The sequence below is a fragment of the Acomys minous genome (assembly GCF_964271855.1).
Source record: "Acomys minous genome assembly, chromosome: 16".
Taxonomy (NCBI): Eukaryota; Metazoa; Chordata; class Mammalia; order Rodentia; family Muridae; genus Acomys; species Acomys minous.
Window position 1 is genome coordinate 53,763,800 of NC_140498.1, and position 18,667 is coordinate 53,782,466.

Here is an 18,667-nt window from a genome sequence, read left to right on the forward strand (position 1 = left end):
ATATATTTCAGTCTGGTTTCCCAGAAATGAGAAGTCTTTCTTTCCACACAAAGAATTAGTATAGCTTGAGTCTTAACATGTTGATTTAGGGGTTTTTTTTTCACTCTTATGGAACGTTGTGGCAGATGATATATTGATAAGAAAGCTAAAGCCTCTGTGTTTTTCCTGGTCACTGTACGTCTATGTCAGGAGAGAAGGCACAGCGACTTTTGGTTACCTTGGTGGAATGAAGCAGCTTGACACACTGTTAATTTCACCCAATGATTATATATATATCACACATACATTCAGTTATCATTGTGCCCTTGGAACAGGTAGGTGGGAAACACTCAGCAAACAACATTACATACTCAAAATCATGAACTTCTTTCCAGTGAAGTGTTCTGGTGACTTTTATGTTGTGGACACTATTCTAAATTGTGAGATGAGCCAGGACTTGAACTTAAAACACTCCTACTAGTCAGAAACAGTAGACCATTCCAGAAGATAAGCCCTCTTTCTTATCTCCACATATGGCTGGAATCTCGATAATCTGACTGGTTCCCTGGGAAGCTGTTGCCAGAAGATGTTTCCTCTTAATTTTCAACGAATGAAAGGCACAGCCAAGGAAAGCAAGAAAACTCAGATTGACAAATTTCTTAGAAGCCCTTTTCCTCCTCCCCCCGCCCCCAGAGATGCTCAGTATATCACAATGGGAAGCTTTGTGTGGCACTGGCCAAGTTCACTGGGCACCTCTGTCCCAGAGACTATGTGCAGACTGTGACTGGCTTCCAGGGAAACCTCTGCCCACAAGTGCTGTGTGGCTTCCTCATTGGCTTTTGGCAAGGGGTGGGGGGCTGTTCCTCCTGAGGAGCTGGATGCTTTGACAGATGAAACTTGAGTGCAAGAAAAATCAACCTTGTCATCCTGCTTTGACTCTCAAGGGATCTCTCTGGAGCTGAAGCCGTAAGGTAAGCGGAGTTCAGTCATAACTCTTGAACTCCGAAACAAACAACATGAAGCAACTTTTTTTTTCTCCCTGTGGAACTTGAGCTAGCTGCTCAGCCTCCTGCCTTTAAGAATAACAGCTCATTGTCAAGTGTGGGCACATAACTCTGATTTAAAACAGAAGGATTTTTTTTTTAATGTGCTGCTTTCGAAATAGGTCTTCTGTGACAGAATGGGTGGACAGAGCTGTTGTAGTTTAGGCATATGTGGAAGCAAGCGCAGAATGCTGGCTTTTCCCTCTGCTCTCAGCCAGTGGAATTGTTCGCTTTAAAAGGGATCAAGTTATCTCTGCCACTTGAGATTGGGTCCAGGACAAGTGGGAAACCCTGAAGAATTGTATGTAACCAAATGTCATCTAAGGTCTGTAGGTCTTTTTACTGAAGTCACTTATTTGCTTAAGCACGGCAAAGGGAGTGAAACCCTGATGCCTCAATGGGTACTGCACTGCAAAGCGTGGAAGATGTGCTGGGGTGAGTGCCAGCTCATGCAGATTAAACCAGGAGGCTGGGAGTTGTCAGAGTGCAGACTGAAAGCCAGGGATTTGTCCAACATGGAATATCTATAGAACAAGCCCAAATGTATATATAAGGTAATTACTTGTCTAATGTTATAAATCCAATCTTGGAGGAATTTCCAGAACTCTTAATGGTTTGGTTAATGTTTGATCTGACTCAATGCTTGTCACTAACTGGTCTCCAGAGGGTGTCTCTGTGTGGAGTATTTTTCTCTATGTTACATGTTGAATTTTCTTTCTCTTCTCCAGATGTCTTAAGAGAAAAGATAGACTGTAATCAAGCTAACTGTGTTAATTCTGTGTCTACATATTCCTTCTCTCCTACCTGGCCTTTCAGATATGAGGCGAGTAAGTGAACTGTGGTCACAGCAAACTCTCCCTGAGATCCTCACCTGCTGATTCTGACTCCCCGATTCCTGTATGCAACACACACCTGTCTTCATCCTAATCTCCCTCCACACAAATTACAGTCCTGCTCAATGTTGCATTTCTCTCCAGTACCCGAGGTTTATATTCACACAAATAAGTCCCTAGTACATATTCCTGTGAGAGGGGTTCCCTCCTGTGTGCAAACTAAGAGCAGGCCTTGGAGGCAGCTGCCATGTCCGGAATCTGAAGGTGTCATTATGGAGAGAATTTAGTCTGTTTCTCATCTTTGATCACCCCAGGCTTTTTTTCTCCAGTACCACACACCTATCCAGGGTGTGCCTGGCAAGGCTTGGGGTGGAGAGGGGAGGTCTCCTGTATCTTGTTACTGTATTTTTACATAGATAAATGTAATTGGTGTTTGCTACTTTGTGGGTTCTTTTCTCTTTCACCCTTCTCCACCCCTTTTCCTCTTCCCTTCCAAGCCCCTAACACTAGATAGCAGAAAAAGAGGATAAAGAGAAAGAAGGGCATCATCATTAGACTGCTTGCTGGTGATTAGGGGCATTGAGCTCCTTGGGGGCAAGTCTGAGCTTCTCCTCAAGATATCTAATAGCTTTTTCTCCTTTCTTTTCACAAGAACACTTAACAAACCTCAACCAACAGCATTCAATCACCAACAAGCAACTCACCTATCGATGCTCTAGCATTTACATATCCTCTGAAAAGTTCCCAGAATTCCAAACATCACACACTTGGAGAAACTTTCTATAGGTGGCAAAACCACTCCCCTGCTAGAGCTCAAGGCAAATCATAGTCATCTGCTGTGACGCAGCCCCATATTCCACACCTGGGATTACAATGAAACCATATTCTTATATTTCTGTGTTTCTTAAAGAAACCAAAATTATTACTACAGATAAAGATAAAATAATCTCTGTACCACACACTCAAGTCTGGGAAGGGTGGTACTCTGAAGCTTTTTCTTTTTTCTCACTCTGCATTTTGCTAGTTATGGATACACTTCTTAAAAGGTGTCTAAAGAGGGTAAGCTCCCGGTCTCTTTCCAGGCAGACACAAAGGATGGAGACTATGAAGGCCAGCAATGGGATTGGCCTAACATTCCAACATACCACCATTATATTTAACTTAACAATGCTCCCACACATCTGCAAGCCGAACACCAATATGTTAGAATAAATATTTAAGAGACATGTTCACTTTATTTGTCAGGGCCTCGGTCAGTAACATCTTGTCATAATCTACTAAAATGAAAAGAAGGAAAAAGGAGAAGAGAAAAACATGTCTACATAAGTTCAGGGGAAAAAACTGCCTGATTAAGGACCAGGTTTTAAGAAGCCAACATTTCTCTATTTTATCAAAAATGACCTCACCTCTATGGAAGAACACAAGTCCTTCATGTTTGGCTGTCCCTGGACAGAGGCCAATTTCTCTGCATGGGAATGTTTGAGCAACAGTCTCCAAGATGTAGACCATGACACTGGATAAGCACAAGGCACAGGATTTCTTGGCATAGGGCTGGACAGATGTCTTAGCGGTAAGAGCATCATGTGCTCTCACAGAGGACCCAGGTTCAGTTCCCAGCACCCACAGGGTGGGGCACAGTCATCCTTAGCTCTAATTCCAGAGGATCTAATACTCTGTTCTGGCTCTGTGGGCACCGAAAGTGCACAGACATATGTGCAGACAAAACATAAACATACATAAAATGCAAATAAACAAATTATTCTTTGTTCTGACAAAATCACCACTATTCTAGAGTCACTCTTAAAGATGTTACCATTTGCCTCTTCCTTAATTTTTTAGTCAAATGAAAAAAGAGGGGCTGAAAAAAATATCAAACTTTAACTACTAGGATGTCATGCCCCATCTGACAGATTCTTCAACAATTCTGTAGGTTTTCACGGATGACACAGGCATATGAGTTTGTGAGAACTACCACTGAGAAATATGGTTTCACTTAAAACACACTCTAGGCATATGAGTGAATTTTTTATAGACAAAATGGGAAGTTGGTGAAATGCCCCCTCCTGTTTAATATATGTTAGACAGACCCATGCAGGAATGAGACCTACCACCATAAGCCAGGAGGACTCTGGCAAAGGGGGCTCACACAGATCTTCTGGGCACTTCCTGTGAATCTCACACACAATCCTCAGATGGCCACCAGCAGCACTCACCCTGCAATCAACTGCTCTTTACAATGACAGAAACACCAGAAAAATGGGTCAAGCCAAAAGAATCGTACTGAGAATCCTATAAGAAGGGAGAATGGCAGAAGCATGTAGCATTGTTGATTCCATGGCAATGCCAGACACTGTAGAAACTGAGCAATTTCCTCGAAATTCAGTCAATGTGAAGTACTTGGAGTCAGACGCGTGAACAGCACGCTAACTTAGATTGTCAGCATTTGTTTTTAAGTAGGGGACTGTTCCTTGTTGGTGTCATTACCCAGCCTTAAAAAACTGAGTGCACATGTAATTTTCCTCAAATTCACAGTGCCCCGAGCAAAAGAGATGCCAGAGGGACCAAAAAATCCAGCATAGATTCACTAAGAACAAAGGCGCCACAATGCGCTCTCTCTTTGATTTTAGTTTGTTTGTTTGTTTGCTTGTTTGCTTGCTTTGGTTTTTTTGTTATTAGTGTGCTACTAGCCTGATAGATACATTGCATAACCTAAATGTCAATGCTCAACATAAAACATTAGTTGAAGATAAGTATCTTCTACCAGGTCAAAGTATATGGGATAAAACATGGCCGGCCAGCTTCACAACAGCAACCTCAAACATTGATAATTCTGAGAACTTTTCATTGTTTAGTCTTATATGCACCTCTCAATTCATCTCTGGCCTGTATTGTGGAAAGTTTGGGTGCTTCAGAGCTTCCTTAGGGACTAATTACTGGAGGACTTTGGAGATTCAGCTATCTACCCTATGACTTACATGCCAATAGGCTTAAGCAATTTGTGATACTAATGAGGAAATAATATCTATAAATGAAAACTAGAAAATCCACACCAAGTCCCACCCAAGTGAAGCACTTGGTGTATGAGGCTTCCCGTGTGTTTCTCTGAGGACTTCATGCCATTTCTTTCCTACTTCCTGTCACTTGAGTGCTCATGTGTTTTTAAATAATCTCTTGGTGGTTGGATACTTGTATTCCTCTCATTTAATTAATGAACTTCAGATTGGTTTGATTATTTTGCATTATAAGCAATATCTAACAAAGAGTATCTGTCTAAAAATGAATTAGATATAACAAAAGCAAGACCTGGAGAGATGGCTCAGTAGTTAAGAGCACTGGCTGCTCTTGCAGAGGACTCTGGTTTGGTTGCCAGCACTACATGGTGGCTCACATCTGTATATAACTCCAGTTCCAAAGGGTTGTGATACACTCTCCCGGCTTCTGTTGGCACCAGGTATGTACGTGGTATACAGACATGCATGCAGGCAAAACATTCATGAATATAAAATAAACTATATCTTTTACAAATTTTAAATAAAAACAAAAGCAATAATTCTCTAGTATTACACCAAAAATTGACAAACTTTAAGATACTAAATGGGGCCATCCTTTTTAACCAGATGATCATGTTCATGATTTGTTGTTGTTGTTGTTGTTGTTGTTGTTGTTATTGTTGTGATTTACTAAAATTGCTTTTATCTAAATTAAGTCTTCACAAATTAGTGGGAAAAATAGAAGTTTAAGGAAATGCAATAGACGTAACACACTTGAACTTTGGTGGCACATTAGCTCCATCGTGGTATTAATGTGGAGCTGTTCAGGACGTGGGGGTTGAGCAGAGAATACAAATAGCAACATGGGAGAGGTGAGGTGACTTGTAACAAAATTATGTTTTTAATTCTTCTTTAAGACGCATATCTACCAGTGTCTTGGGTACATCTGTTTAATAAATGACAAGAGAGAGATATAAATAAATTTAAAAATATGTTCATCTGTGACCAGGATGAAAATCCAGACAGATGTTGACAAGCTGCCATGACAAACTATAACAGTGAAGATTGTTTACTGTGGCCCGTAAGTAAAAAGGCAGCTGTAACAGAATGCCTCGATGAAGTTCAGCATGATCTTTGGTGACAGAGGGAAAGAGTATTGAGTGGAATATGCTGCGTGCCAGAACCCACGCCAAGGATAGCCAGTGCCATAGGCCCAGGCCCCAGGTGGCTTTCATTGATTCAAAGTACGCACAGGCAAACTTCAGTGTCCCTCAGAACCCTGAAACCCAGATGAGTTCTCACTCCAGAAGTTCTTTTGACTAAGTATTGCTGAGGCATCTGTGTGCAAATTCGAGCACGCCGTGAGTTAGCCTGCTGGGACAGGGGTAATCTTTGAATCTCTACACATGCAAAGAACAGTGATTAGATTTTGTAACAAGGTATGGTTAGCAAGTCAGGACTATTCAGGGAGAGGACTGTAAGAAAAATACCTTTCATACCATGGCAAAGAGCATGGGCGAGGTTCCAGGTGGGGTAAAAGCTGTGGGCTGTGCCAGTCAGGGGCCCATCTGCTCTCCCAGAGATGGCCTGCTTCGCAGAAGCTGAGGCCAGACAGCAGCAGAAGCTAAAGAAATCGTGAGCCCAGTCTGATGTGCGTTAAAGATCCTGGAGGGAACAGAGCCACTCTCTGTAGCTTGCCCTGCTGTTGGCTGGCGTTGTTCACTCTCTGAGCAGAGATGTCTGTCCTCCATTGTGGTTTGTTTCTAAAGGGTTTGCTCACTTCCGGCTTCTGTGCACCTTTTCACGCACCTTCGTCATTGGTCGCCGGCCGCTGCTCTCTAACCGATTCTCGGAGACGTGGAATTTCCACTACTGCTTAGCTTATATGGAGTAACTAGAGAAAAGTGATGCCTAATTGTGACTTACCAGCACAGGCTCAGATGGATATCCATCCCCTAACACCACTTACCTGTCAGACAAAATGCTTTAAACTTCTCTCAGGCCGTTTCTACCTGGGAACACATAAGGATGTGGAGGTTCTTATGAGAATTAGACTGGATCATCCAATGGAAACGTCAGATGCTAGCGTAACTGGTTTTATCCTCTCTTCCAACATCCCTCGTGCTCACTGTGCTGAATAAATATTGATTTGAAAGAGAAAATGACCTTTAGGGCTAGGTGCAGTCACAAAAAAACAAAAACAAAACCAAAAAATAAATAAATAAAAATAAACCCTACCACTCAGAAGAAAGCCAGTGTATCATCTTTCATCCACAGTCCCAGAAAGCACATCCATCAGTGTCCCTCTGGATCCTTCTATTATGGGCATGGTGAGACCTTCTACCACACGGAGCCCAGTCTTGTCCTGCAAAACTCTGTCACTAGTACATGGGTACGCCCTGACCCTTGAGCTTTCATGAGAGTGGTACAAGGAGCACACGTCCAAATGCAACCCAGCCTGAACACTTTCCAGCTCATACCACCCCCACCCATGTTCTCCCAATATAATGTAATGTGTGTATATATTTATGTGTGTGTGTATGTGTGTGTATAACATACTATATATAATAACATGGATAGTTGAAGTAATTCAGGCCAAAGTATTTCAGAGCAACAATAACTTAGCATCCTTTAAGTGGGATAATTTTATAGTGGAGCATAAGAAAAATGTTTTTTCCTTACTCAGAGTTTTCAGGCTCTTCTCTCATTTTCACAACTGAAATTAAGGTGACCCTTACAATGAGCCAATGATGTTTAATTGGTTTTATTTCCAGTCTTGGTACACTGCACCTCACAAAGGACAGTTCTTAGGAGTGGAGAAACGTAACAGTCAGACAATAAGTCACCATGTATCTAAAACTGCTTGCCTAAATGGTTATTTGCACATTTTTCTTGTACATATTCTTACACACAGCAAAATGAAACACATTCAAAGTAAACAGTGTAAAAGTCTTAAGAAAACAAAGTAAATATTTTCTCAGCATCTACAGCACAACCAGGGGACCTGGCAAAGGGGTCAAAACTGCACAGAATTGTTATCTCTCAAGGTTCAGAGAGCATCCACTGTGGAGTGTAAAGTCTGAGTTGTCATGATAAATCTCTCTCTCTCTCTCTCTCTCTCTCTCTCTCTCTCTCTCTCTCTCTCTCTCTCTCTCTCTGTGTGTGTGTGTGTGTGTGTGTGTGTGTGTATGTGTGTGTGTGGGTGGGTGTGGGTGTGTCTCCTTCTCTCTGTCTATCTCTCTCTGTCTCTCTCTCTATCTCCCACTCTCTCCCTCTCCCTCTCAATACTTCCACTGTCAAAAGTCTTTCTTTGTCCCCACTATTGTCCTCTTTTATCCTCATAGCTTGCTAAAGTGGACTTACCATGGGTGCCAAGGTGTCATGACTGTCACCAGAGAAGGCAGGGAGAAAGGCACATGGCCCCAGGGTTCTGGGACACACATGATTTAGTGAGACAGAAACAGTTGAAGCAGTGACCACACTGCTTCTGTGTTAGCTAATTTGACAGGCAAGCACAGCCTTGGCTATTTTTAGAAACAGCTTGGTAAGGAAGAAAATTAAAAGCCTGGTATGACAGGGGACCTGAGACTAATGTGGTTTATGAATGGTCTCCCAAGAGTCCAAAGAGAACCAGCTAATGAGCTCATTGAGTCTATGTCAGACAGAGCAGGGTTTCGGGTCTTCTTACTACCGTCTCCAGAACTGGTCAGTACTCAGAAGACACCAAATGCATAGATGAGTTCTTGCTCTCAACCAGAGACTGATGCTGACTGGGGAACCATTTGTTCCCACAAAGATCAAATGACCTATGAATGTTCACTAAATGCTACAGCAACCAATGAGCCACTTTTCAAACAGCACATTTGAAGACCATGTCATTAATATTATGTAGCACATGTGAAAGTCTATGACAACGACAGCGAACACTGTAAGTTCTTTGGGTCAAGACTCTTGAATAATTGACTGGCTTAATCTTTACAGCTACACCAGCTATAGATGCTTTAACTGTTTTATTTTATGTAAACACCAAATCAGGTAAAGAAAGATGCAGAGACGGCACACCATTCACACCTAAACATCTAGCAACCGACTGCTTTGAACCCCTAAGCTGTGTAATATTCGGGTAGTGACACCTAAGCTAAAATTACACCTGAGGCCACTCCCCACCTCTAAATGCGTTGACTCTATATAATGCATTCTGCTCAATTTATTGATAATATTTAGATAGTGGTTCAAGGGGATCCATTTGCCATTCTGCTGGAATCTGTGGAAACCTATAAGTCTCCCTCCTTCCATTTACAGGTTCAGAAACCAAGGAGTGCAGTCCCCAGGAATTTTACCTGAAGTCCTAAGCCATGAGTGTCCCTACCTTACCACACAGCCTGGGTCCATTTCAGCTGCAGCCCCTCTTCCTTCTGAGGCAGGTCAAAGGTCATGTTCTGTCTTGGTTGATTGCAGGTCCCTGTGGTCAATTGCACAGGACACTTTAACCCAGTAGTTTGGGCTGAACCAGCCAAGGGACATTGATTTATGGCCTTCCCTCTTGGGACTCTCATTAAGCAACATCGGGACACCCAGGAGAGCCCTGAGGAGATCTGGTGCTTAGAATTCTTTTTTTTTTTTTTTAAGTTTGATGGTTCCCTTTCCTCCCATTTCAGATCAGCCCATTCTCAATGAAGGCCTCCAAAAGCCATGGAGCTTTTAGTTGGCTAAAGAGCATTAGTTAGCCTTGTTATGGAAAGAAAAATAGAATCCAAACAAAGAAGCATTTCATTCTGCAAGAGAAAATGTATCCTAGGTAGTAATTACTCCACTCTCTGAAATAATCCCATTATTTCAGGAAATGCCTTTCCATTTGCAATTCACCAAAGGAATTGGCAGCAGATGGGGCTGGTGGGAGAAAATATTACATCTGCTTAGCTGCTGGTCAAAGGGGATAACTTAAATGGCCAGACAGAAATTCTGCACCAAGGAAGTACAGGATTTATGTATTAGCAGGGGGGTTTCCTCTCAGTTTTATTGTTCCCTGTGTATTTTGTGGTGAAGCATTCCATATTTTTAAGGTCATGCTATAGGTGATATTCCTGGAGTCTGATTTAAGGTTATTAAAGTAGCCAATGTGTCTCTTTCCGCCCTGTACAAAGGCAAGAAGTAAAGACCAAGATCATAAATTTTGACATTGAAACATAGTAATAAACTTTCCTATTCTGAATTTTAAAAGAAGAATCTGTGGTGTGTGTGTGTGTGTGTGTGTGTGTGTGTGTGTGTGTGTGTGTGTGTGTGTTTGTGTGTGTGTGTATTCAGGTGTGATTTCAACCTCATATGTCATTCTTTCTGAGAGACATCCACTTTTTTTCAACTCAGGATTTCTGCTAGCTTGAGGCTCACCCAGTAGACCAGTCTGATTGGTTTATTGCACTCTGCTTCTCTACATCCTTTTGGTCAGGATGAGTTGGGTGAAAAAGAACTAATAACTTATTTTAAAATTTGGTAATTGCCTTGGTTTGCATCTTTGCTTCTGTCCTAAAACACTGATCAAAACTAACTTATCTGGCTTATATGTTCCAGTTAGTCCACCATCAAGGCAGGAGTTGAAAGCAGAAACCATGGAGGAATGCTCCTTACTGGCCTCTCTCTTCTGTCTTTCTTACATAGCCAGGCCACCTGTCTAAGGATGGTGCTGCCCACAGTGGGCTGAGCCCTCCTACCTCAATTAAAAATCAAGAAAATGCCTCTACAGACATGCCCACCAGGTAATCTGATAGAGGCAATTCCCTCAGTTTCCCTCTTTCCAGATGTGTCAACTTGACCCACTAACATTAACCATCACAGTAGCTGAAGCTCAAAGCGAACAACTGACTTGTCCCAAGCTGAGGCCAGGACATGACGTGAGCTAGGTGTAAAACTCAGATCAGTAAGAGGACTTCAAGGCACTGAAAAACATTGCTCACTTCAGCACGTTGAGCCTCCACAGAGAGTTCCAGGCATTTTCGGAGGTAGCCTTGGATGCAGATGACTATCCATGCAGAAGCCATGGTGTTGATTTTTTCAGGGACTCATACACACTGTATGCTAGGAAACATCTATTGGTGTGGTGCCCAACATAATAATAGACCACAGAAGGAAGTGAGTAGAGTGAGAAGAGCCTCTAGGTGCATTTTCATTGACAGGAAAGAGTAGAAGGGCAATGTGATGCTGAGAGATTACTACTGGGTTCAGCCTCTGGAAGTTTCTTCCTTGAGTGCCAAGTGGAAAGGAGTTGTGGAGACGTGGCTCATAAAATCTCTCTGCTCTATCTGAGGAAAGACCGCTACCTCTTTGTACAAAGGCGATATTTTCCCCTCTCCCTCCCTTTTGCTCCTTGTCCCTCCCGCCTCCTTCTCTGTCTTGCACACGATAATAAAGAATTGCTTTAAATTATTAATTATAAGAAACAATGACCTTTGTTTCACAATAAGAGACTCAAGGTAGTGAAATGAAGGCAATTTATGGGTGTCAGCCTAGCATGGCAGGTGAACTGACTGGATGCAGAGAAGAGTTCATAAAACCTGGTGGGTGCCCTTCTTCCAAGTTTTGAATAATCAGGAGGATAACTTACCTATCATCTTGATCTCATCTCTCTCTCTGTCCTTTACAAAGGCCATGGCTGTAATGGCTGCCTAGGACAGAGCCTAAGGATATTTTAATTTGAGAGTGTGTCTGTTGAGCCTAAAGTCATAAGTACTATGGGCTTATGCATCGTTAAATTCTGACTGACATACCTTGGACTCTGAGATGATAGTAGCAATTCTTACCAATATGTATATCTCTTCTCTGGTCAAATTATCAAATTATTCATTCTTTTTAAATGTATGTATATATTTGTGTATGTGTTAATGAGAGAGAGAGAGAGAAAGAGAGTGAGAGAGAGAGAGTGAGAGAGAGAGAGAGAGAGAGAGAGAGAGAGAGAGAGAGAGAGAGCGCTCAGGCCACAGCATGCCTGATTGTCAGAGATAGCTTTAGAGATCTCCTTCTGCCATAAGAGCTCTGGGGATCAAGTTCAGTCAATGAGACTTGCCAGTGTGTACCTTTACTTGAACCATCTCAGCAGAACAAAACTATCTGTCCTTTCAACTTGGATTTCAGTTGCATAATATTTAGTTATGGTTTTGGCTAATTGATTTCTAAAGTGCATTTTTAACTAACTATTGCTGTTTAGACCCATCTACTAGAGAATAGCACTTAAATTTGTGCTCTCATTCATAATTACACACTGAATTTAGAGAAACATTAGGAATTAGATTGGTTCCTCTCCTTAAAGTCAATTAGAAAGGGGAAAAGGGGTCCTTTTGATTGTGTTGGATTTCTAAAGCATTCAGAATGGGAAAGTGTCACACAGTCACTCGGGTGCCTGGTTCTCTGCATTGCCCTGAGGTGAGGAAAAGGGCAAGGTCGAATCAGTAGGGAGTGTGGCTTATCAAGGACCCCAGACAAAGAGCGGCAAGGTATGAGGCCCAAGGCCTGCTCTTTCGATCAAAGCCTCTCTCCCCTCAGTCAGCTACGAAACACTTACCAAAAGGCAAAAATCATGCTGACTGCATTTTTAAAATGTCCTACGTCTTACTCACCAAGAAAAAGAAAACAATAGCCCAGAGTGCTGAAACCATGCCTTGAATTATTCACAAAACTTTACTTGTTTTAATTTTCAATAAATTAATTTATCATTAAAGACATTACTATATTGGGTTTTGGAGACTTGAGTCGCAGTGCATAAAATTCATCTTTTTGATATGCATAACTTAGTGGTCCTATCTTGTTGAATCTTCAGTGTTTGGGTATTTCTAGTAGCCTTTTTTCTCCATCTTAAAAAGAAATGCCAGTATAACTTCTAACTGTATTCTAAATACTTATCCTTACATCAATGGGTAAATATAGCTACTACACCTCATCAAAGTTGCTTCTTTTTACAGCAGAGAAGGGCTGTTACAGAGATAGATCCACAGCCGATCTGACTAACTATGGAGTGCTCAGCCCCAGGTGGTGCACTGCAATGTAACTCCTACACCTAAGGCTTAGAGCCCATGGCAGAGGAAAGGAACAGAAAGAAAGAGCCAGGGTGCATGACACTAGGCGCTGTCTCCTAGATATAACCAGGACGCTCAAGCCTCGCGGCTGCCTAAACAAGACCTGCATAGTGCCGATATTAGTGCTCATGCCAGTGCAAATAGAGGGGAGTTATGCACAGCCCAGCCCTTAGATAAAGAGTTAAAGGCAGTCAGTGGCTACTGGAGGGGGCGAGGGGAGAGAATCAGTCTTCTACAGTCCTAAACACATGCACATACGAGCAGCACTAAGATGGAGTTGCAGGATGTGTGTGTAATAGTGACAGTTGTAGAAGAGGTTATAATATGGGAGACACTTGGCAGGGAGGGGGAGGGGTGGAGGTGATGCAAGTATGTTACTCATGTCAGAAATCCTCTTTTAAATTAAAAAAAAAAACAATGCCACAGCGACTTTCAGTCACTCTCCCATTCTCTTGTGCTCTTCCTCCTGGCTACAGCTAGGTATCCTACCCACCATCTCTGTGGGTGTGTCTACTCTACATAGTTCAAACTAATAGAGTGACATAATATGCAACCTTTGTGTCTGGTGGCTTTTATAATGCATAATTGTATTTAGGTTTCATCACATAGCATGAAATCACAACTTGGTTACTTCTTGCAGGTAACTATTGTTTTCTAAAAAGATATGTACATGCACACATAAAAAATAGGTGCGAACACACACACACCACAGATATATTATTAGTTATTTTTCTGTTGCTACAATAAACACCATGACTGAAAATAGTTTGGGGAGGAAAGGTTTTATTTGGCTTACAGGTTACAGTCCTTCCTTGAAGGAAGCCAAAGCACAGACTCAAGGTAGGAGCTTGAAGCGGAGACCTCAGAGGGATGCTACTTACTGGCTAGCCCCCTTTTGCTTACTCATCCACCTTTCTTATAACAATCCAGGTCAACCCTGCCTAGGGACAGCACTGCTCACAGTGGGCTGGCCCTTCTAAATCAATTAACAATAAAGAAAATGCCCCCCCAGACGTGCTCACAAGTTAATCTGATGGAGGCAACCCCCAGCTGAAGTTCCCTTCTCCCAGATGTGTCAAGTTGACAACCAAGATTAAAAATCACAATTGTTTTTGCAAAATCATGTCTTTTGAATATGACTTAGAAACAAAATGACTGAGTCATATGATAACCTCATATCTAACTTTCTGAGAAATCTGGGCTCCTTTCTCAGCACAGGTTTCCCCCCTAGTGTCATGACTTCAGTCCCTCCATACCCTCGTGAACACTTGGCACTGTCACTCCGATGAAGCTCATCCAAGTGACTAGGGTGTGTCAGTCGGACCTGTTTTCACTGGTATCTGGCCATCTGTATGTTTTTGATAGGGAAATGCTTTACAAATCTGTTGCCTAAATTTAAGTCGGGTTGCTTGTCTATTCATCCCGGAACTCTAAGAAGAGTCTCTGTGTATCTCAAAGGCTAGCCCTCTATCAAATTTGTGACTTGTAGATATTTTCCCAGTGTCACAGTTTATCTTTTTCACTTTGTTAACCGCAAAGGATTTATGGATGTGCTCTGCATTCTGTGACAGTGTGCCCCATCAAAGCACTGGCCCTGTCCATTGTACAGCTTTGATAATAGTCTCTGAGATGGCTTAGTGGTTAAGAGCACTGGTTGCTCTTTCAGAGAGGTTGGGTTCCTTCCTAGCAACCAAACTCATAAACATCTATAACTCCTGCCCCAGGGGGTCTGACACGCTCTCCTGGACTCTATGGGTACTTCCCACATGTGGTATACAAACATAAACACTCATACACAGGAAATAAAATTAATTAAGATTACTAAAATTTAATAAGCACCGTTGAAATTCCTAGACACCAGACATTTGCACTGTAGAGTGGAATCCATTCTGTATCTCTTGCAAGTTGTTATTTTGTTTCCTAATATGAAAGTACTATAGTCAAGGACCTTGCCCAAGATATTCTCAGCTACTGGCTTTTTACTGGAATTGGAACCTGATACAACTGACTACAAATATGCATTATTAGCTTAAATATTTTATGGCCTAGTATATCAGCTTTGAAAGTAAGAATAATTTGGAAATTTATGTTTGTCATCCAATGAAACCATGAAACCAGCAGGGATCTTAGTACGTGAAAAATGAGTAGATTGAACAAAACAGGTAGAGTACAAACAAAGAGCACAATAAACCTTGTTTTGAGCCTGCAATGCCAATGACTGTATAAAAATGCAGAGCGCATAGTTTACCCTAATCATATGTAAACGTGACATTATCATACATGGAGTTTTTGTGTTGTGTGTTAAATTACTCCTGGTATTAAGTAAAACTGTAGAAATTCTAGTCTTTTGCTGCTATCATATAAAGGGCCAAAGTAAGACTCAAAGCTGGCATCACAGCACCACATCTAATGTGTTCACATAAGACACAGTAACCGTGAGGTTGCCAGGATTCATGAAGAAGAGAGCTCAAGACCTCCTCAAGATGACAACAAACAAGGGGGCTTGCATCTGGGTCTAACCTGACCTGGATATTTCATGTCAGACATGATGTTAGTCTTCAGGAAATTTAATTTTTATTTTCTTTAGCCAAGGAGTCAAAGTATTATAGTCTGCAGTTCTACAGATTGAGTAATATAAATAGTGTTCAAACTAGTTTCTCTTTAAAAAACAAAAACAAAACAAAATAAAACAAAACAAAAAAAAGGGCGAAAGCCTGGTCTACAAAGTGAGTCCAGGACAGCCCAGGCTACACATGGAAACCCTATCTTGAAAAAAAAAAGGTGAAAGTTACCCTACACAAGGTGATGGAATAAATTCACACTGCCTGCGATAATGATCCTTGGCTGTCCTGGACTCACTTTGAAGACCAGGCTGGCCTTGAACTCACAGAGATCCACCTGCCTCTGCCCCCCGAGTGCTGGGACTGCAGGCATGCCCCCACTGTGCCCGGCCACAAACTCGGTTCTTTAAAACATTAATGTAAAGCTTAACTGTGACAAATATAACCATATTTAAAGTGTTTGGGAGCCAGTGGAGAAGAGAGACTATGTTAGAAAGTTTTCATTGTTGCGATAAACTGAACATTTTACTCTAAAATTTGTTTCTGTTTTTGTCAAGTCCCATACTTCTCTCTATGTAGTTACTTAAGTACAAAAGATATATTTTCAGTTAAAAAGAACAGCAGAAAAATAAATAAATAAGTAAAATTATTAAGTACAAAATGACAATCTTCATATATGAATATTTTTCTTCTAATTGATTTTCTTACCATTCAATGTTTTATTTGCCACAAAATATTGTTCTTTCAAATGAGGCTCATTTTGACACATTTTAATTTTAAAAGCACTGGCATCTAGTATTTCAGTGTTTTGGATTCTGCAAGGCTATGATCATTTAGCACTTCCCCTTTGACCAGAATTCTAGGATGGTCACAACTAATCAAAAGAGTTAAAACAGAACAAAACAAGCCCTCTGAACTCCAGTGTGGTCCCAAGGCTAGAAAATGGCCGTCCTGGTCCTGCATCTCACTGTTACTATAAAGCCCAAGACCCTTTGTGTGACAACAAAGATTACTTTGTGTCAGTTAGTTTTGCCCCTGAGATAGTTTTCCTGACTTCCTACACTGCTGACACCTTCTGGTATCAGGACAGGAGCTGAGCAGCCCATAGTCAAGATGTGGAGAATTTATCAAATTGCCCAGGATCCTTGGTTTCCTCTCTGTTTAATCCATAAATTGTAGGCTTCACCTTTTCCAAACCTACTTTATTTGGGGTTCTTTAAGGCTTATACCTCCCTTCTGACCTGCCTACCCTAGATAGGAGAGAAAGGAGGTTTATGAGGACAGGAGAAGTAGTAGACTTTGTTGGATTCAGTTACTGGGAATTATCTACCCCTAGTCTAGTACTACCCCTGTCGTAGTCAGAAGGATCTTAGCAGATAGCAATTCCACCAAAGTTGCAGCTGAAGGCCAAAGCCTCAAAGCATTTTTCCGAAGTGGAGCAATACCAAGACCCAAAAAGCCCCCACCTCCTACTGTGGGCATATATATATATATATATATATATATATATATATATATATATATATATATATATCCTCTCAGAGTCTGTACTAGGATGTTTTACAGCTGGCAAAAACCAAGCCCCCCATAAAGTGGCTAAACTCCTAAGTGGATAAACATCACCTGTTCTCTCACAAGTCTATTCCCCACACCGCACTTGGGATCAAAACAAAAACGTGTTTTACATCCACTACAGTAATTTAACATGCCCTCTTTCACATAATTGCTTCACCTGGCACAAACTGCTTTCCTTATAGGAAGACCACAGAAGGAAAGACGAACCAAAAAAAAAATGCAAGTAGTATTTTTAAATGTTATTTTCTGTGACTACCATGGAGATACTTCCTAAGCCAAGGAAAAGAAAGTTGGGGAAACCTAGTTATTGTCCGTTCCAGTAATTCAAAAGTTAAAATATAAACACAGCGCTGAGCTGTTAATCAAGAGCATACACTTGGCACAGGCTCTCTTTGTATTACAGTGTGGTCTCTCAGGGCTGTATTTTTCTCCTTGGACTTCATTGCATTGACCAGTTTTACATTTCCTTTTATAAGCGATCTGTTCATTTAAAAAGTCATTATCATCTCTGTGACAACAGCTGGTGTTTCACATCACCCAGATATATACTCTGTAATGCCCACCATCTGGAAAAGTCACAGAACTATCAATTAGTTGCAGTAGTTGGCAGAGGGGAAAGAAAGGGGGAAATCCCTCCGCTGTTGCTGCTGCCGAATGCAAATGAGATCCACCCTGTGTGAAACTGAGCCCAAGAAGAAATAAAACTCCCACGTGCATTGCTGCGAGCAAGCCTTTGCACATATCAAACCCAGTCCCGAGAGCAAGGACTGCCACCCACTGAAATGCCAATTGCCTCTAGAATTAAGACAAATAGTTACTCACTGTTGCCAAACAATAAAATGTTGCCTCAGATAGTTGGTCTCTAACAAGGTAATTCCTGGACCCTACAGCGTCCCCAATTCTACTACTGATTAGCTTACTAATGGGTGCAAGCTACTCAGTGCCCTCTTGCACTGAGTGTTAGATCAAATGTGCATTCCTCCTGCAGTCACAGAGATACACATTCGTGGTCCCAGTGCTCTGGAGACTTAAACAAGATGATCATGAGATCGAGGCACAGAGAAATGACCGAGTGAAGTGTCTGTCTCTTTATTCACATCCCCAAGGGAGGTGGTCTGACCACTGATCCTGGCTCTACTCTGAGCCTGGGCCACACTATACATGTCTAGGCAGTCCAGGATTGGCTACCGGTGCCAGACACACATCCCACTTTGCTGTGGCCCTGACAGATAAGTAGAGCCAGGAACAAGCCTGAGGTGCTCCTTTTGCCAAGAAACTTCTCTTACAGTGATTTATAGTTAAATAGGCAAAAATCAATGTTTTGTAAAGGTCTCACACTGATGTGTGTGTGTGTGTGTGTGTGTGTGTGTGTTTGCGTGTGTGTCTGTGTGTGTTGGGTGTTTGCTGTATGTGCCATGTTGTATGTGTTTATATGCTGTCTCTGCTGTGCTATTTGTGTGTCTGTGTGTGCTGTGTGTATCTGTGCATGTGCCGTGTGTCTGTGTTCTCTCTGTGTGCCGTGTCTGTATGATGTGTGTGCTGTCTTTGTATGTGTGTGTGCTATGTACATGTATCTGTGTGTGTTTTCTCTGTGTGTATGCTGACTCTGTGTCTGTCTCATGT

The 18,667-nt window shown here is 41.8% G+C and overlaps 2 long non-coding RNA genes across 4 annotated transcripts in view; one reads left to right on the forward strand and one right to left on the reverse strand.

Moving 5' to 3' along the window:
- Positions 1 to 6,960, reverse strand: part of LOC311587361 — a 31,037-nt gene extending 24,077 nt beyond the window's left edge. For 2 of the 3 annotated variants that reach the window (XR_014775834.1, XR_014775835.1), the window contains exon 1: positions 6,815 to 6,960. This is a non-coding gene — a long non-coding RNA (uncharacterized lncRNA). The other variant, XR_014775836.1, reaches the window with a different exon arrangement.
- The window catches only part of LOC311587362, a 179,116-nt gene continuing 161,299 nt past the window's right edge, over positions 851 to 18,667 (forward strand). The window contains exon 1 of the long non-coding RNA XR_014775837.1: positions 851 to 950. This is a non-coding gene — a long non-coding RNA (uncharacterized lncRNA). The remainder of the gene's footprint in view (positions 951 to 18,667) is intronic.